Genomic DNA, 10,684 nt, shown 5'->3' on the forward strand with positions numbered 1-10,684 from the left:
GATTGTGAAACTTGAAGCTATCGACAAATTAGAGCATATGGGATCAACAATTATTTTGTCAGACAATTTGAAATCAAAATTGGATTCATTAGAGAAGACTATATCTAAAACAGCGGGTTTTGAAAAGACTTTGAATGTGTGTTTAAATTGCCGAATCATTTTGAGAAGGAATTTACATGTAGAAAGAGGTCTGGTAAATGGATCAATGGGTAATGTTGTTGATTTTGAGAAATACAGAAATAGAGATGGAATAGAATTTTTAAAAATTAAATTTGATGGCATTGAGGAAGTACAGCAAATTGGTCGTTGTTCTGCTAGGTTTTTGCTTGTTAAAGATTTATATGTTCGCCGTAAACAGTTTCCTGTTTGCTTGGCATATGCGGTGACAATCCATAAATCGCAAGGTTTAAGTGTAGACTGTGCATTGGTGAATATTGGCAGTTCTGTGTTCAAGGAGGGTATGGCATATGTGGCATTGTCACGAGTTAGAACTTTATCGGGATTGTACTTGATTGACTGTGATGTCACAAACATTTGTGCAGATCTAGATTGTGTTAAGGAATACAATAGGTTAAGAAGAGAGTATGCGCCACATTTGCCTCAATATCCTTTGTTTGAGAAACGTGTGGTAGGCCGCAAACGTAGAAATAGCAGTAATAGTAGGGAGGTTGTTGCAAAAAGACTAAAAGTCAATGAACCGAAAATTGTTAGCAGAAAGAAAGTGGATTCTGTTGTAGATGTTGTCGGTTTTCAATTTGAAAACAGTTCTGGTGTCAACTGCTATGCAAATGTAGTGGTTAATGTTCTCTTTTCACTAGAGAGTTTAAAAGAACAGATTCTGTTGAATTCTGAACAAATTTTATGCTGTTTGTTGAATTCTGTTTTCGAGAAATGTAGCACTGATCGAACAAAAGTAGAAAGTGTGTCTGAACTTCGTTATCTGTTAGATGAATGTTCAGGTCAAACAGACTTCTCTGAAAATAATCAGCAAGATTGTCAGGAGTTTTTAATGTATATGCTTGATATATTGCAAGTTGAGGGTGTAGATGTAGATCACCTGTTTGGGCTTTCTTATCAATGGCAGCATGACTGCGAGAACTGTATGGTATCAAGTACTACTAGTGTAGACTCAGAAAGATTTATATATTTAACTTTGCCAGACAGTAAATCAGTCTCCTTTAATAAGCTAGTAAATGCAGCGGATCACAACATGGAGTGTAGCCAATGTAAATGTGATATGATGTCAACATTATTTATACGTAGATATGGCCAGTATGTCATTTTAATGATCCAACGTTGTAGGCCTGATGGATCAAAATTGTCAACTTTAATAAAAAATTTTGTGGCTTCTCAGCTGTCAATATCAGGGAGGACTTTTGTTACTGTAGCAATTATCTATCACGATGGTCCATCAACAACATCAGGACATTATACAGCTTACTTAAAGTCTGGAAACGGCTGGTCATTCTGTAATGATTCCGTTGTAACGTTCAAAAAAAAATTGCCGTTTGACCTTAAAAATTCTTACCTGGTGTTTTTAAAACCAAAATTTTAAGTAGAGGGAATGTAAGTCTGCAATGCTGTCTAGATTAAAAATCCAACTATATAAACCTAATGCAAGTAAGTCTGCTTCATAGTAAGCAGTATCAGTGTCATAGGAAAAGGATAACATGAGTGACAAAGAAGAGTAAGTTATTAGTAGTCCAGGATTGTGAAAATAATCTCAAATATTTTATTTTTGAAAGTTGCGAAAATAGAAAATGTCGGGATTTGATTGGAAGAATAACAAGACTTGCGAATCGCGGCAACATGATTTGGCCTAGTGGAAACATGTGATATAATGAGAGAAGTCTTTTTTTCTATGTAGCATATTTTACGTATCGATGGAGGTTTTCTTTCAGAAAGTGGCGGGCTGAAAATATTTGTAGCACAACAGAGTGGATGCTGTTCATAGGAGATCGTTCGACGTCATTGAAAGTAAGTTAATTTCAAGGAGTTTTGAAATCAGATTTCGAAGGTTGTATGGGTTTTTTAAACACAGTCATTTTGATTGTGTTTTTTTTTTCCCGCTGTTACATGATGAATACCTTCAAGTCACTGATTTAAGTGAAATTTGATACATTCTGAGAACAGCAAAAATAAACCATTTAACATGTATAATTAATGTTATGCTTTTTGAAATTATGATATATATTTAGAAATGTGAGGTAGATATGGAGAAGCAGAGTCTTCTGTAAGTGTCAATTTTAATGCTTACAGTGCTGTACTTCTAGGTATTGTTTTTTTTTAAAAAAAAGAAATAGGCCTCACCTCAAAGAAAGCTCTTGAAAGCACACATCTTATTTGCATCCTAAAACAATCATTTAAAATGTTTGACACAATTTTATGATGGCTTTACTTCTTTTTTGCGCTGTTATTGCATCACTATTGTGAGACATAAGCAATGCAAAAGAAGCATCATGTTTCAAAATAGGCCTCATTTCATCAGCATGAAGATACTGTTTTTTTAAAATAAATATCTTTAGGATTGTGTAGGGGTCGTAGGGAAGTAGAGGTTTCTGTAAATGTCAAAGTTGTTTAAAAACTGTTTCTTCTTGAACCTTTTCCCTTCTTTTTTCTAATTTTTAAATACATGTTTTAATATTTTTGGAAATGTTTGTTCTCTCTTTTACAGATTGAATGTATGAAAAATTTGCTTGAAAAGTTAACATGAATTATAAGGTAAATGTTTTCTACTTTTTTAACCTACATTCCACTGCTGATGATGTCACTGACTATGTTATGATTGATGTAATAAATGGGCATGTTTTACTGCAATGGTAGGTCTTCACATCTATTATCTCGTCTGTATTCTTCAACAAGCATAAATTTGATATGCAACCCAGAGTACGGTTCACCTTAAACAAACTTTTAGAGAGGACACACCTTATCGTCACCCTCACTCAATCATTTAATCTATCACATTTAACATCTATTAGTTCTACTGCTTCATTTCTTTAATCTTTACTTTCCTGTGTTTGCTACTTCTCTCCTTCCTTTCTCTATTACTTAATTTTTCTATTCCTTCCAGTATTTTTCTCAGTCCCTGTCTTCTCATACTTCTTCATTATTATTCACTAATTCTGTCTCTATTAATGTTACTGTTTATGAATGATCTCCAAAAATTTTAAAAACAAGAACAGTAAGTATAAGGATAGGAAAAGACATTTATGTTACAAGAAAGACAACTATAGGAAGTAAACAGAAAAAACTGTTACTCGCAATCCACTGCTGATGATCTCACTGACCATGTAAAAAATTATGTAATATATGACATGATCAGAAGTGAATTGCGGGTAACAGTATCTTTTCTTTACTCCCTATATCTGTCTTTTTTTGTAACATAACTGTCTGTTTCCTTTCCTTATACTTACTGTTCCTTTTTTTAAAAAAAAATTTTTGGTACGCTCAAAGTACGCGTACCGGAGTGCGAACTAGTAGCGAACTAATAGAAATAGAGCTTGGCAGAGTTCAAAGAATTCTACCAATTTTTTTAATAATGGGGAGGTAGTTCTGAAAAGAACTGTTTTTTTTTGTTTTTGTTGTTTTAAATTTTTTTTATTAGTTTTCTGAACATTTTTTATATTTTTTTGTTTTTTTCTGAACATTTTGTATTTTTTTTTATTTTTGGGGGGGAGGGGGGAAACAAAAATGATTCATCGAAGACGGCTCAACAGGAGCAACAAAAAAAAAAAGAATTTACTTTTTGGGGCGTTTTGGGCACACATGATTGGTGATGGCTCTCATTATCAGGGTAATGCTACTTTCGCGGTAGCAAAGTGTCTGGTTGCACCGCACACAGACTTGCTTCACTTCTCCCATGTTGATTTGGATGTTCGGGATCAGCTCCCTCGCCTCCGGTCCCGATACCTCCTGAACAACAGATCTTCTTGCCATTTCTGGCGGATTTTGTTGTTGGTCGCGAAGTTGTGCATTGCTGTAATTGTTAGGGTGCCATCGACTCATGTGCCTGTGCATTGTATGATTGCCAAAACTGTACTTTTTGTCTGTGCCCCTTGAAAGTCGTTCGTCGCAAATGCGACAAAAGACGTATCTGGCATTTACTTTCTTTTGGTCAGCAGGAAATTTAAAAAATTGCCAGATATAATTTTCTTTCCTATTATATCTTCTGGGCTCCTCTGGCAAAAACTCGTCATTTTCTTGCTGTTCTTCCTCTTCTTGATTTTCCTCCTCTTCTATAATTAGTGAAGCAGGTAGTCTTTTCTTCCCATGAGGAGGTGGAGGAGGTGGAGGGGGCACACTGGCAGAAGCAACCATTGAAGCCATTGCTGATGAATCAAAAAAGTTCTTTCTCTCACCAAGATGAAAGTCAGAGTGAGGAAAGAAGGAGGGGTTTTCATCATTTGGGAGAAGGAAAAATTCTAAACCAATGAAAAGTGTTAATTTTATATGACATGACCAAGTATTACATCATTAGGAAACCAAAAGTGAAATGAACCAATGAAAAGTGTTATTTTCGAGTCACATGACCTGCTGTGTTTACGTTTCGCGCTTTGCTCCGCTTTCCGGTCCACTTCCGGGTCCGCTAATTTGGCGCGTCCAACGACGTATTACGCGATAACGCAAAACGTCATGCAAACGTAACAGTTACGCTAAAGGAACGTAGACCGGTTCGCGTACTAAGCCGCGGCTTTAAATTGAGCTAACGGGAAGCAGACCAGTTCGCGGACTGGGAGCGGAACAAAAAAAAATGTTTTAAAAAAATTGTCTAAAGAACATGAAAAATATATTTCAAAATTTAAAGAACAATACATTGTACAGCTACAGATATTAGCTTTTAAAAAACCATTGAAATTCAATGAAAAAACCATAGGTTATAGACTATATATAGTTAGGGATTAGCATTTAAAAAACCTTATTTTATTTGCACAAAACCATTGTAATTCCATATATAGTTAGTTGCACTAACTATATATCGCGCACCCGCAATCCACTGCTGATGATGTCACATATTACATCATTCATGACATGGTCAGTGACATCACTGATGACATCACTGATGACATCTCAAATGACATCACTGATGACATCACTGATGACAACATCCAGTGACTGTATATTTCTGTATAGTTAAAATATGTCTTACATATTGAAGAATGAGTGGATGTATAAGTGTCTGGATGAAGGATTTAGTAGGTGCATGACTGACTGTATGAGTGAGTGATTAAATGTGTCTCACTGAGTGCATGGGTTAGTGACTAAACTGTCTTAATTTGTGCATCATTATGTCTGTTGTTCTGTAAACTGTTGCATGTGTTGATCAGTAGCTATATGAGTAACTATATGGGTTATTGATTGGTTGCCCAAGTATTTGTATGGGAGACTGAGTGCGTGTGTGGGTAGCTGGGAGGTGTGTGACTCTGTGCATAGATGTGTGAGCAGTTGATTCACTAGATGTATGGTTTCAAAAGTGCATGTGGAAACAGCTGTATGAGCGGTTGACTGTGTGCATGAGTGTATTGGTGAGTGAATGGATATCTCAGTGCTACATGTTAAAGTAAGTACATATGTAAAACACTTTACATGTAAGAGTTGACATATATAAATAACTGTGCATAAGAGCCAGTGAATGTGTAAGTGGCTGTATGGATCATTGTGAACTTGTATCAGGGATTGTATAAGAGAGTAAATATGTGTTAGTATATGTTTGAATAAGTAAGGTGTGTATAACTGTATAGTTGAGGAAATGGAGGTGTGATTGATTCTTTGCATGACTGACTAGGTGTGTGAGTAACTCCATGGATGAGTGACAGTCTGTGAGTGTCTGTTTATACTGAGTGTATGTAAGGTTATATTAGAGTCTGAAGAGGTTCATTGTATTATCACATGAGTGATGTGATCAGTGATGTCAAATGAGATGTCATCAGTGATGTCATTTGAGTTGTCATCAGTGATGTCATCAGTGATGTCATTTGAGATGTCATCAGTGATGTCATCAGTGATGTCACTGACCATGTCATGAATGATGTAATATGTGACATCATCAGCAGTGGATTGCGGGTGCGCGATATATAGTTAGTGCAACTAACTATATATGGAATTTCAATGGTTTTGTGCAAATAAAATAAGGTTTTTTAAATGCTAATCCCTAACTATATATAGTCTATAACCTATGGTTTTTTCATTGATATAATATCAACATGAAGAAACTTATATGACTTTAAAAAAATTACAATACAAAAGAGATGTTCATACTTAGTGTTAGAACTTAGAACCATTAATGTTTTTTCCATGTGTTTTAGCAATAAATAACAATTCATCACCTATATGCAATTGATTCATTTAATCATTCTATCAGCTTCCCCTCAAAGGAAATATAGAGATACACATGATACAGAAGAAAATACATCTATTTTCAACATTAAAGGAGCATCAAGTATTGGCTAGGAGATTGATTGAAAGTATGTCCTTGGCATTTTTTACTTTATGCTCTAAAGACTAAACTAATAGGCTCAATAAATATATAGCATACCATTGAAGAAATAGCAGATGATGAAGTGCTATCGATTGTTAACCCGGGATAGTTGGAAAGCTTATATTCAGCTGTTTACATTCATACTATCTTTATATTTCATCAACAAGACAAAACAAAAATGACCTCAATGAATTGCAATAAAGAAGAGATTTAGTTACTTGGAGTTAGAACTTAGAACCATTAATAGATATTCCAGGAGCTTTCAGAATAATAATTATTCTACAACTATATCAAATGTATTCATCCAATCCTTCAAGCAGTGTTTGATCCAAGGTGATAAACAGTGAAAAATGAGACACAAGAAAAATTTATCTTTTTTCAAACAATTAAACTTGGCCTGTACAGGGATCGAACCTGTGACCTTGGCGTTATTAGCACCACGCTCTAACCATCTGAGCTAACAGGCCGTTTTGCACAATTTCCTGGAAGTCCAGCATATGAAGAAGTGCTAATGATAGTTAACCCGGGAGATTTGGAAAGCTTAATTTCAGAGGTTTACCATGAAGTTATAAATATATAATATCAACATGAAGAAACTAATATGACTTTAAAAAAATTACAATACAAAAGAGATGTTCATACTTAGTGTTAGAACTTAGAACCATTAATGTTTTTTCCATGTGTTTTAGCAATAAATAACAATTCATCAGCTATATGCAATTGATTCATTTAATCATTCTATCAGCTTCCCCTCAAAGGAAATATAGAGATACACATGATACAGAAGAAAATACATCTATTTTAAACATTAAAGGAGCATCAAGTATTGGCTTGGAGACTGATTGAAAATATGTCCTTGGCATTTTTAACTTTTTGCTCTAAAGACTAAACTAATAGGCTCACTAAATATATAGCATACTATTGAAGAAATAGCAGATGATGAAGTGCTACCGATTGTTAACCCGGGATATTTGGAAAGCTTATATTCAGCTGTTTACATTCATACTATCTTTATATTTCATCAACAAGACAAAACAAAAATGACCTCAATAAATTGCAATAAATAAGAGATTAAGTTACTTGGCGTTAGAACTTAGAACCATTAATAGATATTCCAGGAGCTTTCAGAATAATAATTAATTCTACAACTATATCAAATGTATTTATCCAATCCTTCAAGCAGTGTTTGATCCAAGGTGATAAACAGTCAAAAATGAGACACAAGAAAAATTAATATTTTTTCAAACAATTAAACTTGGCCTGTACAGGGATCGAACCTGTGACCTTGGCGTTATTAGCACCACGCTCTAACCATCTGAGCTAACAGGCCGTTTTGCACAATTTCCTGGAAGTCCAGCATATGAAGAAGTGCTAATGATAGTTAACCCGGGAGATTTGGAAAGCTTAATTTCAGTAGGTTTACCATGAAGTTATAAATATATAATATCAACATGAAGAAACTAATATGACTAAGTTACAATACAAAAGAGATGTTCATACTTAGTGTTAAAACTTAGAACCATTAATGTTTTTTCCATGTGTTTTAGCAATAAATAACAATTCATCACCTATATGCAATTGATTCATTTAATCATTCTATCAGCTTCCCCTCAAAGGAAATATAGAGATACACATGATACAGAAGAAAATACATCTATTTTCAACATTAAAGGAGCATCAAGTATTGGCTTGGAGACTGATGAAAATATGTCCTTGGCATTTTTAACTTTTTGCTCTAAAGACTAAACTAATAGGCTCACTAAATATATAGCATACTATTGAAGAAATAGCAGATGATGAAGTGCTACTGATTGTTAACCCGGGATAGTTGGAAAGCTTATATTCAGCTGTTTACATTCATACTATCTTTATATTTCATCAACAAGACAAAACAAAAATGACCTCAATGAATTGCAATAAATAAGAGATTTAGTTACTTGGAGTTAGAACTTAGAACCATTAATAGATATTCCAGGAGCTTTCAGAATAATAATTAATTCTACAACTATATCAAATGTATTCATCCAATCCTTCAAGCAGTGTTTGATCCAAGGTGATAAACAGTCAACAATGAGACACAAGAAAAATTACTCTTTTTTCAAACAATTATACTGGGCCTGTACAGGGATCGAACCTGTGACCTTGGCGTTATTAGCACCACGCTCTAACCATCTGAGCTAACAAGCCATTTTGCACAAATTCCTGGAAGTCCAGCATCTGAAGAAGTGCTAATGATAGTTAACCCGGGAGATTTGGAAAGCTTAATTTCAGAGGTTTACCATGAAATTATAAATATATAATATCAACATGAAGAAACTAATATGACTTTAAAAAAATTACAATACAAAAGAGATTTTCATACTTAGTGTTAGAACTTAGAACCATTAATGTTTTTTCCATGTGTTTTAGCAATAAATAACAATTCATCACCTATATGCAATTGATTCAACTAATCGTTCTATCAGCTTCCCCTCAAAGGAAATATAGACATACACATGACACAGAAGAAAATACATCTATTTTCAACATTAAAGGAGCATCAAGTATTGGCTTGGAGACTGATTGAAAGTATGTCCTTGGCATTTTTACCTTCATGCTCTAAAGACTAAACTAATAGGCTCACTAAATATATAGCATACTATTGAAGAAATAGCAGATGATGAAGTGCTACTGATTGTTAACCCGGGATAATTGGAAAGCTTATATTCAGCTGTTTACATTCATACTATCTTTATATTTCATCAACAAGACAAAACAAAAATGACCTCAATAAATTGCAATAAATAAGAGATTAAGTTACTTGGCGTTAGAACTTAGAACCATTAATAGATATTCCAGGAGCTTTCAGAATAATAATTAATTCTACAACTATATCAAATGTATTCATCCAATCCTTCAAGCAGTGTTTGATCCAAGGTGATAAACAGTCAAAAATGAGACACAAGAAAAATTAATCTTTTTTCAAACAATTAAACTTGGCCTGTACAGGGATCGAACATCTGACCTTGGCGTTATTAGCACCACGCTCTAACCATCTGAGCTAACAAGCCGTTATGCACAATTTCCTGGAAGTCCAGCATATGAAGAAGTGCTAATGATAGTTAACCCGGGAGATTTGGAAAGCTTAATTTCAGAGGTTTACCATGAAGTTATAAATATATAATATCAACATGAAGAAACTTATATGACTTTAAAAAAATTACAATACAAAAGAGATGTTCATACTTAGTGTTAGAACTTAGAACCATTAATGTTTTTTCCATGTGTTTTAGCAATAAATAACAATTCATCACCTATATGCAATTGATTCATTTAATCATTCTATCAGCTTCTTCTCAAAAGAAATATAGAGATACACATGATACAGAAGAAAATACATCTATTTTCAACATTAAAGGAGCATCAAGTATTGGCTAGGAGATTGATTGAAAGTATGTCCTTGGCATTTTTAACTTTATGCTCTAAAGACTAAACTAATAGGCTCAATAAATATATAGCATACCATTGAAGAAATAGCAGATGATGAAGTGCTATTGATTGTTAACCAGGGATAGTTGGAAAGCTTATATTCAGCTGTTTACATTCATACTATATTTATATTTCATCAACAAGACAAAACAAAAATGACCTCAGAAAATTGCAATAAATAAGAGTTTAAGTTACTTGGCGTTAGAACTTAGAACCATTAATAGATATTCCAGGAGCTTTCAGAATAATAATTAATTCTACAACTATATCAAATGTATTTATCCAATCCTTCAAGCAGTGTTTTATCCAAGGTGATAAACAGTCAAAAATGAGACACAAGAAAAATTTATCTTTTTTCAAACAGTTAAACTTGGCCTGTACAGGGATCGAACCTGTGACCTTGGCGTTATTAGCACCACTCTCTAACCATCTGAGCTAACAGGCCGTTTTGCACAATTTCCTGGAAGTCCAGCATATGAAGAAGTGCTAATGATAGTTAACCCGGGAGATTTGGAAAGCTTAATTTCAGAGGTTTACCATGAAGTTATAAATATATAATATCAACATGAAGAAACTAATATGATTTAAAAAATAATTACAATACAAAAGAGATGTTCATACTTAGTGTTAGAACTTAGAACCATTAATGTTTTTGACATGTGTTTTAGCAATAAATAACAATTCATCACCTATATGCAATTGATTAATTTAATCATTCTATCAGCTCCCCCTCAAAGGAAA

The 10,684-nt window shown here is 33.8% G+C and overlaps 2 non-coding genes across 2 annotated transcripts; both read right to left on the minus strand.

Annotated features, from left to right (window-relative positions):
• Positions 1-6,868: 6,868 nt before the first annotated feature.
• TRNAI-AAU (transfer RNA isoleucine (anticodon AAU)) lies at positions 6,869-6,942 on the minus strand. Its single transcript has one exon. It is a non-coding gene; the product is annotated as a tRNA-Ile (tRNA).
• Positions 6,943-7,731: 789 nt separating this feature from the next.
• On the minus strand, positions 7,732-7,805 carry TRNAI-AAU (transfer RNA isoleucine (anticodon AAU)). Its single transcript has one exon. It is a non-coding gene; the product is annotated as a tRNA-Ile (tRNA).
• Between the last annotated feature and the right edge of the window lie 2,879 nt (positions 7,806-10,684).

The sequence above is a fragment of the Lissotriton vulgaris genome, chromosome 12 (assembly GCF_964263255.1).
Source record: "Lissotriton vulgaris chromosome 12, aLisVul1.2, whole genome shotgun sequence".
Classification (NCBI taxonomy): domain Eukaryota; kingdom Metazoa; phylum Chordata; class Amphibia; order Caudata; family Salamandridae; genus Lissotriton; species Lissotriton vulgaris.